The sequence below is a fragment of the Rattus norvegicus genome, chromosome 10, assembly GCF_036323735.1.
Source record: "Rattus norvegicus strain BN/NHsdMcwi chromosome 10, GRCr8, whole genome shotgun sequence".
Taxonomy (NCBI): Eukaryota; Metazoa; Chordata; class Mammalia; order Rodentia; family Muridae; genus Rattus; species Rattus norvegicus.
Window position 1 is genome coordinate 54479477 of NC_086028.1, and position 7748 is coordinate 54487224.

Genomic DNA, 7748 nt, shown 5'->3' on the forward strand with positions numbered 1-7748 from the left:
CATCCCGCTGAGCCATCCCGCGGAGCCATCCCGCTGAGCCATCCCGCTGAGCCATCCCACCGAGCCCGTCCTTTTCCCTCTTGGTGTCACGTGCACAAGGCTGTCCTACACTGTAGCATGGGTCACAGTTTCATTTCTTTAAAAATTGTTATTGTTGTGACTGTTTTATTTTGCTTTGTTTTATTTTGTTTTGTTTTTCAAGACAGGGTCTCTCTGTGGAACAGCCCTGGCTGTCCTGGAACTCGCCTTGTAGACCAGGCTGGCCTTGAACTCACAGAGATCCCCCTGCCCTCTGCCTCTGCCTCCAGAGTGCTGAGATTATAAGACCATGCCACCCAAGCCCGGCCCTTAAAATATTCTTGAGAATTTCATACATGCATTCAAATTATGTTGATTTTACACTTTTTCTCCCCCGCAACCCAGAGCCTGAGGTGTGATGCTTAGATACTCTTGGGTGTAGTGAAGGATTAAAAATTAATAATAAGCCGCCTAGCTACCCAAAAAGAAGAGGTAGGGTCTGTGAGAACATGAACTTTTCGCCCCTCCCTTGCTGTACAATGGTTCCCGGAACATTCTTGCATGAAAGGTTTCCTGGAACAGCCACAATGACCCATAGCCTCCGGCCACAATGGTCCAATGGCCCTGTAAAATGTCACTACCCCTAATCACAATGTCACAAAGTCCTAAATTGTATGGGCAGTTTATGGTTTTGGAATTCCCCTCCTCCCTCCCTCTTGATCCCCCTGGTTTGTGGTTTTTTCCTTTATAAGCTCTGTGAAAATTCAGGTCGGGGTCGAACTCCTCTACTCCCTGTGTGGTGTATGAGTCTCGACCCCAGCATGCTGGCCTGAGCTCTCGTTTCATCTCGCTCACAATAAATCTTCCTCGTGTGATTACAGCAGGTCGGTGTCTGTGTCCTACTGGGTGCGCGTCTTTCCCGAGACTTGAGTGGGGGGCTCCCTTCGGGGGTCTTTCATAGCTCCCTCCTCTGGAGTGCGGTGGACCTTGCAGAACCACAGAGAAAACTCTGTCCACCCAGGAGACACCAACTGTCAGTAGCTTCTTGGCTCCAGGCAGGGGTTTTAGTTCTTTTTAAGGCTGAATAACATCCCGCTATACAAACACAGCACACGTTTTATCTGTTCCGTTGTCGATCCACCCTTGAGTTGCTCTCAGTTTTTGCTGCAGAGAGCAAAGCCATTGCAACTTGACAGAGAAGTCATTCTTTGGAGCTTAGAGCCCACAGTGAAATTTCTGGATCAAACAGTAAGGTTTGAGGAGCAGACGTGCTGGGGTTTTAATTTATTTTATTTTGTTTACAGTTGCTGCACTATTTTATGCTCAAGGAGTAGAATGTTTTAAATCTATCCTGGTCTTCATTCCAAGATGGCATAGCCCACTATGCAGCCACCACCCTGACCTCCCTCATTTGTGCTCCTTATCTGCAAACTTGCATCAATCTGTAATGTACAGGAACAGAACAGGTCCTCTTATAGGAAGGGTGGGGCCAAGGCTTAAGGCCAAGTTACCAGAGGGCAGAATTATAATTAAATCCAAAGGCTATAAATACCTCGGCTGCCCAGGGAAGCGCATAAGAAGGTCTGGGTTTCTCTTCCTATGGAAGGAAAGGGAAATGGTCTTCCTCCTGCCTCTCAGCCCCTCTCCTGCCTCCCTCAGAGTCACGGGAGAATTCACAGAAGGAATTCATTTCTATTTGTGGAATCTCTGCTGCAGCAGATAAGAACAAAATTAGTCTTTAAAGGGGCAAAACAACCATGTGTGTGCCTGTGTGTGTGTGTGTGTGTGTGTGTGTGTGTGTGTGTGTGTGTGTGTGTTTGGGATTAAGCCCAGGGCTTTATATGCAAGCACTCTGGTAGTGAGTTATAACCCCCAAGCCCCAAACAACTTTTGAAACAAAGAAACTTGGCTTAAACCTGATTCAAAAAACTAAGTGACTAAGTGAATGATTTGGTTTGAGTGAAAAAACAAAGAACAAGCAAACAAACATCGCAACACTGAAGCTAAAACAGGAGAGTAGACACCAGGAGATTCTGTTACACTACAGTTTATAGTGGTTACAGACTAGTGAGGAAGTGACATAGAAATAAATACATGTCCATTTAACCAGGGGGGGGGGGGAGATGGAGAATAGCTCAATGGTACAAAACAAAGACATGAGGCCCTGGCTTCTACCATGTCCTACACAGCTCCGTCCTAGAAACCTAACTGAGACAATGACAGGCACTCTTACAGGGAAACTGGGACTAAGGGTGTCTGCGCTCACCCTGATGGAGGACACCTATTACAAAACAACCAGGCTGAGTTTATTATGTACAACACAAGGAAGAGTTAGCCGGTCTCAGTAGGAGTCTCTGTGGGGGGAAGGTGACAGACTTCAAACATCTAGGAGGCGGAAACTGCAGTGGCTGCTTCCTGTCCACTCTGCCAACTTTCCAACACGGAGCAGCGGGAGGGTCTGCCAGTTCCCTGAGCCTGAGCCAGGAAGTGCTTTTGCCAGTTCCCATGAGCCTGGCATCGGGACCTTGTCAATAGGACACTCGCAGTTTCCTCTGCTTCCTGCAGGGTTAAAGCCTCAGCATCAATCAATCAATCAACCAATCAGGAAGTAATTTAAAAGTATCTCTATGTTTTCTGATTCCAGAAGCAATGTACATCCCTCATGGAAATTAAAACATACAAAAACATTGTAACTAAAACCAAGAAGCCCTACCAGATGACTACCGTTAACAGCTTGTATGCCTATACAGTCAGGAGTGGTTGTCCACTGGAAAGTGCTAGACCAAGCCAGGGCCATACTCTTAAAAAAAAAAAAAAAAAAAAAAAAAAAAGCATCTATTCCTTTCTCAGCAGCTACCTTTCTCAATAGCTCCTCAGTGTGGGCAGCACACCACGGTCACCTCCAGCTCCACACTGGCATCTTGTACAGCTTGACCTTGTGCAGATTTCATATATGCTATCACAGGCACTGTGGGTTCGTACATGCAACTGTCCTGCAGAGTCTAGAAAATGGACTTCTTGTCATCCACTGTCTCTGGCTTTTATACTCTTTCTATCTATGCTGGCTGGTTTTGTGTGTCAACTTGACACAAGCTGGAGTTATCACGGAGAATAACTTCATTAGACCCTGCTGTAGACTCCCTGAGCTGGTAGGTAGTCTTGGGTTCTATAAGAGAGCAAGCTGAGCAAGCCAGGGGAATCGAGCCAGTAAGAAACATCCCTCCATGGCCTCTGCATCAGCTCCTGCTTCCTGACCTGCTTGAGTTCCAGTCCTGGCTTCCTTTGGTGATGAACAGCATGTGGAAGTGTAAGCTGAATAACCCTTTCCTCCCCAACTTGCTTCCTGGTCCTGATGTTTGTGCAGGAATAGAAACACCCCCCCCTTCCACAATAATCCTTGAGCCTTGAGAATGTAGTGCCAGGGAAATGTTAGTGGTCCCCAAAAAAGACAGGCACCAATCTGATATAACTCACATCAGGGTCTTTATTTTATTTGAACTAGCTCTCTCTCTCTCTCTCTCTCTCTCTCTCTCTCTCTCTCTCTCTCACACACACACACACACACACACACACACACCAACGCACTTCCATCACGCAGGATGGTTTTGGTGGTGGGGGAGCCCTGAATATCTATAGGGGCAAGGCTTTATAGTAAGCAGCAAGTGGAGGGTAAGTGTGCAAGCATCTGATTGGAAAACTATTGTGGCCTTTAACATAATCGGCTGCTGCTGGGAGTCATATCATAAACTTAATTTCTGTTTCCTTCTGAGTTGGTGGTCATTAGGCATGGGGTGAGCTCATAACCTGGGGGTACAGGTTTGTTGGAGGAATAACCTGGAGACACTAGTCTTGTTGAGGGTGTAACCTGGAGATGCTGGTCTTGCTGGGGACTAGCCTAGAGACTGGAGCTTGGCTCGGGTTGTGTTGGGGTGGCAACTTGGAAACTACGTTAGTTTACCTGAGTTTAAACGTAGGTCAGGTTCTCTAGAATGGAGTCTGGGCTTAAAAGACTTGGCCTCTCAAGAGAAGGGAACGGGCATTGGCTCGTCTTGGCTGTCAACTTGATTATATCTGAAGTTGCCTACACCCCAGGCAGCTGGACATACCTGTGAGGGGTTTTTCTTGATTAGATCATCTGCAGTGGGAAGACGTCCTTAGAATCCCAGTGTATACTGAGGACCAGCTGAGATATCCAACCTTGTGGATAGAAAAATGAACTGCTGGGTTCTTGGGCTCTTGCACTGCTGGACCACAGTTTGTAAGCCACTCTAATATCTCCTGCATGTATTTGCTCATTCTATTAGTTCTGACGCTTTGGAGACCCCTGACTAACACAGGGGGTAATATAGATGTCCCGTTTAGGGGTACACACTCAGCAGTCACTCTGCTGACTGAGCTGTCTCCCCAACACTGCTGATAGCCAGTCAAAGGCATACACAAGAAGACAGGTAACGTTTATGTTCTGCCTCTGTATGTGATGCTGGGAGTTAAAACCAGGGCTAGAATGTGGCTCGGCTAGATAGCTCTTCTTAGCCTATATAAAGCTTAGAGTTCAATGACCAGGACACTGTGTGTGTGTGTGTGTGTGTGTGTGTGTGTGTGTGTGTGTGTGTGTGTGTGTGTGTGTGTGTGTGGAGGGTATGTTTTATGAAAACAAAATAAACAAAAAAGTATACAGTGAAAACTTTCCCTCCCCAACCCATTCCCTGTCATCTCAGCTGGGGTGGGGGGGTCTCTCTAGCCTTTCCATGTCCTTCTAGATACACAAATACGTAAGAAAAAGCTTTAACATTTTGTTTGTTTGTGCATGTCTTTGTGAGTGCACACATCTCTATGCACAGAGGCCAGAAGAGATGTGAGATCATCTCGAGGTGGAAGCAGCCATTTTTTCCACACATCTATCTGCCTTGTTACATGGTGCTGTGATCTAAACTGTGCTCCTCAGAGCTCCCCTATGGGAGTGCTGTAAGCCACTGAGCTCTCTCTTCAGCCCACTTCCCCTCTTGGGCAGACTCTCACTTTGTAGCCCAGACTGAATAAAATAAATCTCTCTCTGGTTCCCCCCTTGCTTCTCTCTCTAATTGGCATCCTGCAGATGGTGGCTGAGCCAAGCTTGTTGGGACTCCATAGCCCATATTTTGACCCTAAGACCTGGGATAACTATAGGATTTAGGAGAAATAATCGGTTTATACGCTTTCTGTTTGCTTTACATGTGGGTTTGCGTTTGTTAACCATGTTGATAGATGCGGTCTGTTTTTGGATGGGGGGAGGGTGCATTTTCAAAACAGGATCTCACTATGTAGTCCTTGCTGTCCTAGAACCAGCTCTGTAGACCAAGCTGGCTTCGAAGTCACAGAAAGCCACTGCCTTTGTCTCCCAAGTACTGGAATTAAAGGTGTGCACCACCAGGCCTAGCATTAGACGCAGATTCTTAGCTTCCTTATTTACGAACGTTAGAGAAGATCTTCTGGATTCAAGGTCATTGTCTGAGAAGCTGATCCTACAAACTCTCCAGCGTCTCCTTTGTTTACTTTCACCCTTACATGCAAACAATGGTTTCTCCGTCCTTCGTTTATTCTGTCTACTTAAATAGTAATATTTACAAATAAAAAATAATGTATCAATAGCATAAGCAATACAATACACAAAGTCCTATAATATACAATATGATATTAATAATTGAAATTATAATTAGTAATCAATTGTGTTGTGTCATATATTATATGATTAATACTATAATTAATAATACATAAATAATAGTAATAATAATTGTTGTTATTGTCCTTGTTTTGTTTTTTTGAGACAGGGTCTCTCTCTATAGCTCTGGCTGTCCTGGAACTCTCTTTGTAGACTAGGCTAGCCTTGAACTCCTGGAGCTCCGCCTGCCACTGCGTCCTGAGTGCACCGCCACGGTCCTTTATCTGGAGTGAGGCACCGGTGACAGCCAGCTTAGCTTTCTTCTATCTGGAGCCTGGTCATCCTGTTGAATAATTCACTTTCCCCCTCATTTTCATCGTAAGGAATGTCCCTGAGTGCATCTGCATGTACCTCTGGGGTTTTTTCTTCTGTTCCATTAGTTTGTCTGATAAAAACCAGCTACATACTGTCCCATTGCCGGACTACAAAGAATGCTTTCAGTAAGCCAATGCAATTACCCTGTCTCATTGGATCTCCTCCAAAGGTGTCCTTTTTGAAAATATTGAATTAATACTTAAAATTTAGAGCATGAGTGTGGGGCTATCCAATAGGGGCCACACCCCCTCAGAAAATTAAATCTCCCTTCTTCAGCGGCCACCAACTGCCATTAGCTCCTCAGCTAGGGGCAGGGCCTCAAGAGCCCCCCCTTCTACCCATCTCCATGCAGGAATTTCAGCTGACTTGATCTTGCTCAGGAAACCATATAATGGCCGTTGTGTCTGGAAATGGAGCATTTTAAAGCACTCCCCAACATCCTCTGGCCCTCGAATTCTTTCTGTTTCATTTAGGGCTGAGCACCACAGCCATCAGTTCTCAGCCCTCTGAGCAGGTATGAGCCTCTGCATTGCCTTCTGTCCTTGCAAAAGCAGCATCTGTGGCCAAGGTTAAGAGAGCGCTTATCTAAGGGTATAAACACAAATACTTGGAAGGCAGTTTGACAACATGATCATTCAGCAAAACATTAGTAAAATTTCTCCCGTAAGAACCTTGACATCCTCAGTCTTGGGCTTTTAGTCATGCATTCAGTACCAATTCTGAATCCCCTCCCATGGGGCAAGCCTCAAATGCAACTGAATGCAGCTGGATTGCCTGATAAAGGAGACTCAATTGAAGTGATTATCGTCATTAGTTTTATTTTCATCTTTCGAGACAGGGTTTCCCTGCGCACCTCTGGCTGTTGTGAAATTCACTCTGTAGATTAGGCTGGCCTGGAACTCAGAGACCTGGCTGCCTCTGCCTCAGAGTGCTGGGATTAAAGGTGTGTGCCAACACTTCTGTCGCTGCCATCACAGCCTGGTAAGTAAGTAGGGAGCTGGTGAGCCAGGTTTTCCCTCAAGATGCTATGGTTGGGTGGTTTGGATCACAGCAACAGAACGCAACTAAACACTACTATTCTTTATTTGTTTGTGATTACATGTGCCTGTGTGTATAATGTGTGCAGGTGCCTCTGGAAGCCAGAAGAGGACACTGGGTCCCCTGAAGCTAGAGTCAAAGGGAGTTGTGAACTGCCTTGTGGGTTCTGAGAATCAAACACAGGACCTCTGGAAAAACAGCCAGTCCTCTTAACCACCAAGCCATCTCTCCAAATCCCCTCTCCTGTTTTAGACAGGACCTCAGTATGCAGCCTTGGCTGATCTGGAACTCACTGTGTAGGCAAGCTGGCTTCCACCTCACCAGAGTTCCTCCTGCCTCCGCCCCTGCAGGCTGGGATTAAAGGCCGTGCACCTCCAGACCTCGCAACGTTTTTGTCCTTTTCTCAATAGTATCCAGTTTAAGAGAGTTTGTTCTTGACACTTCAATTTCCTATAACCTAGATAAGTTAGATAATGGCAAAAAACAAGCACGGTTGTATACTTTTTAAAGTTGTGTGGTGGTGGGGTGGGCGTGGTGGTGCAGGAGAAATGTGGCTCAGTGATTAAGAGCATCGACTGCTCATCCGGAGGTCCTTAGTCAACCAACACAACCATCTGTAATGAGATCTGGTGCCCTCTTCTGGCCTCAAGGCGTACGTGCAAGCAAACGCTGTGTATAT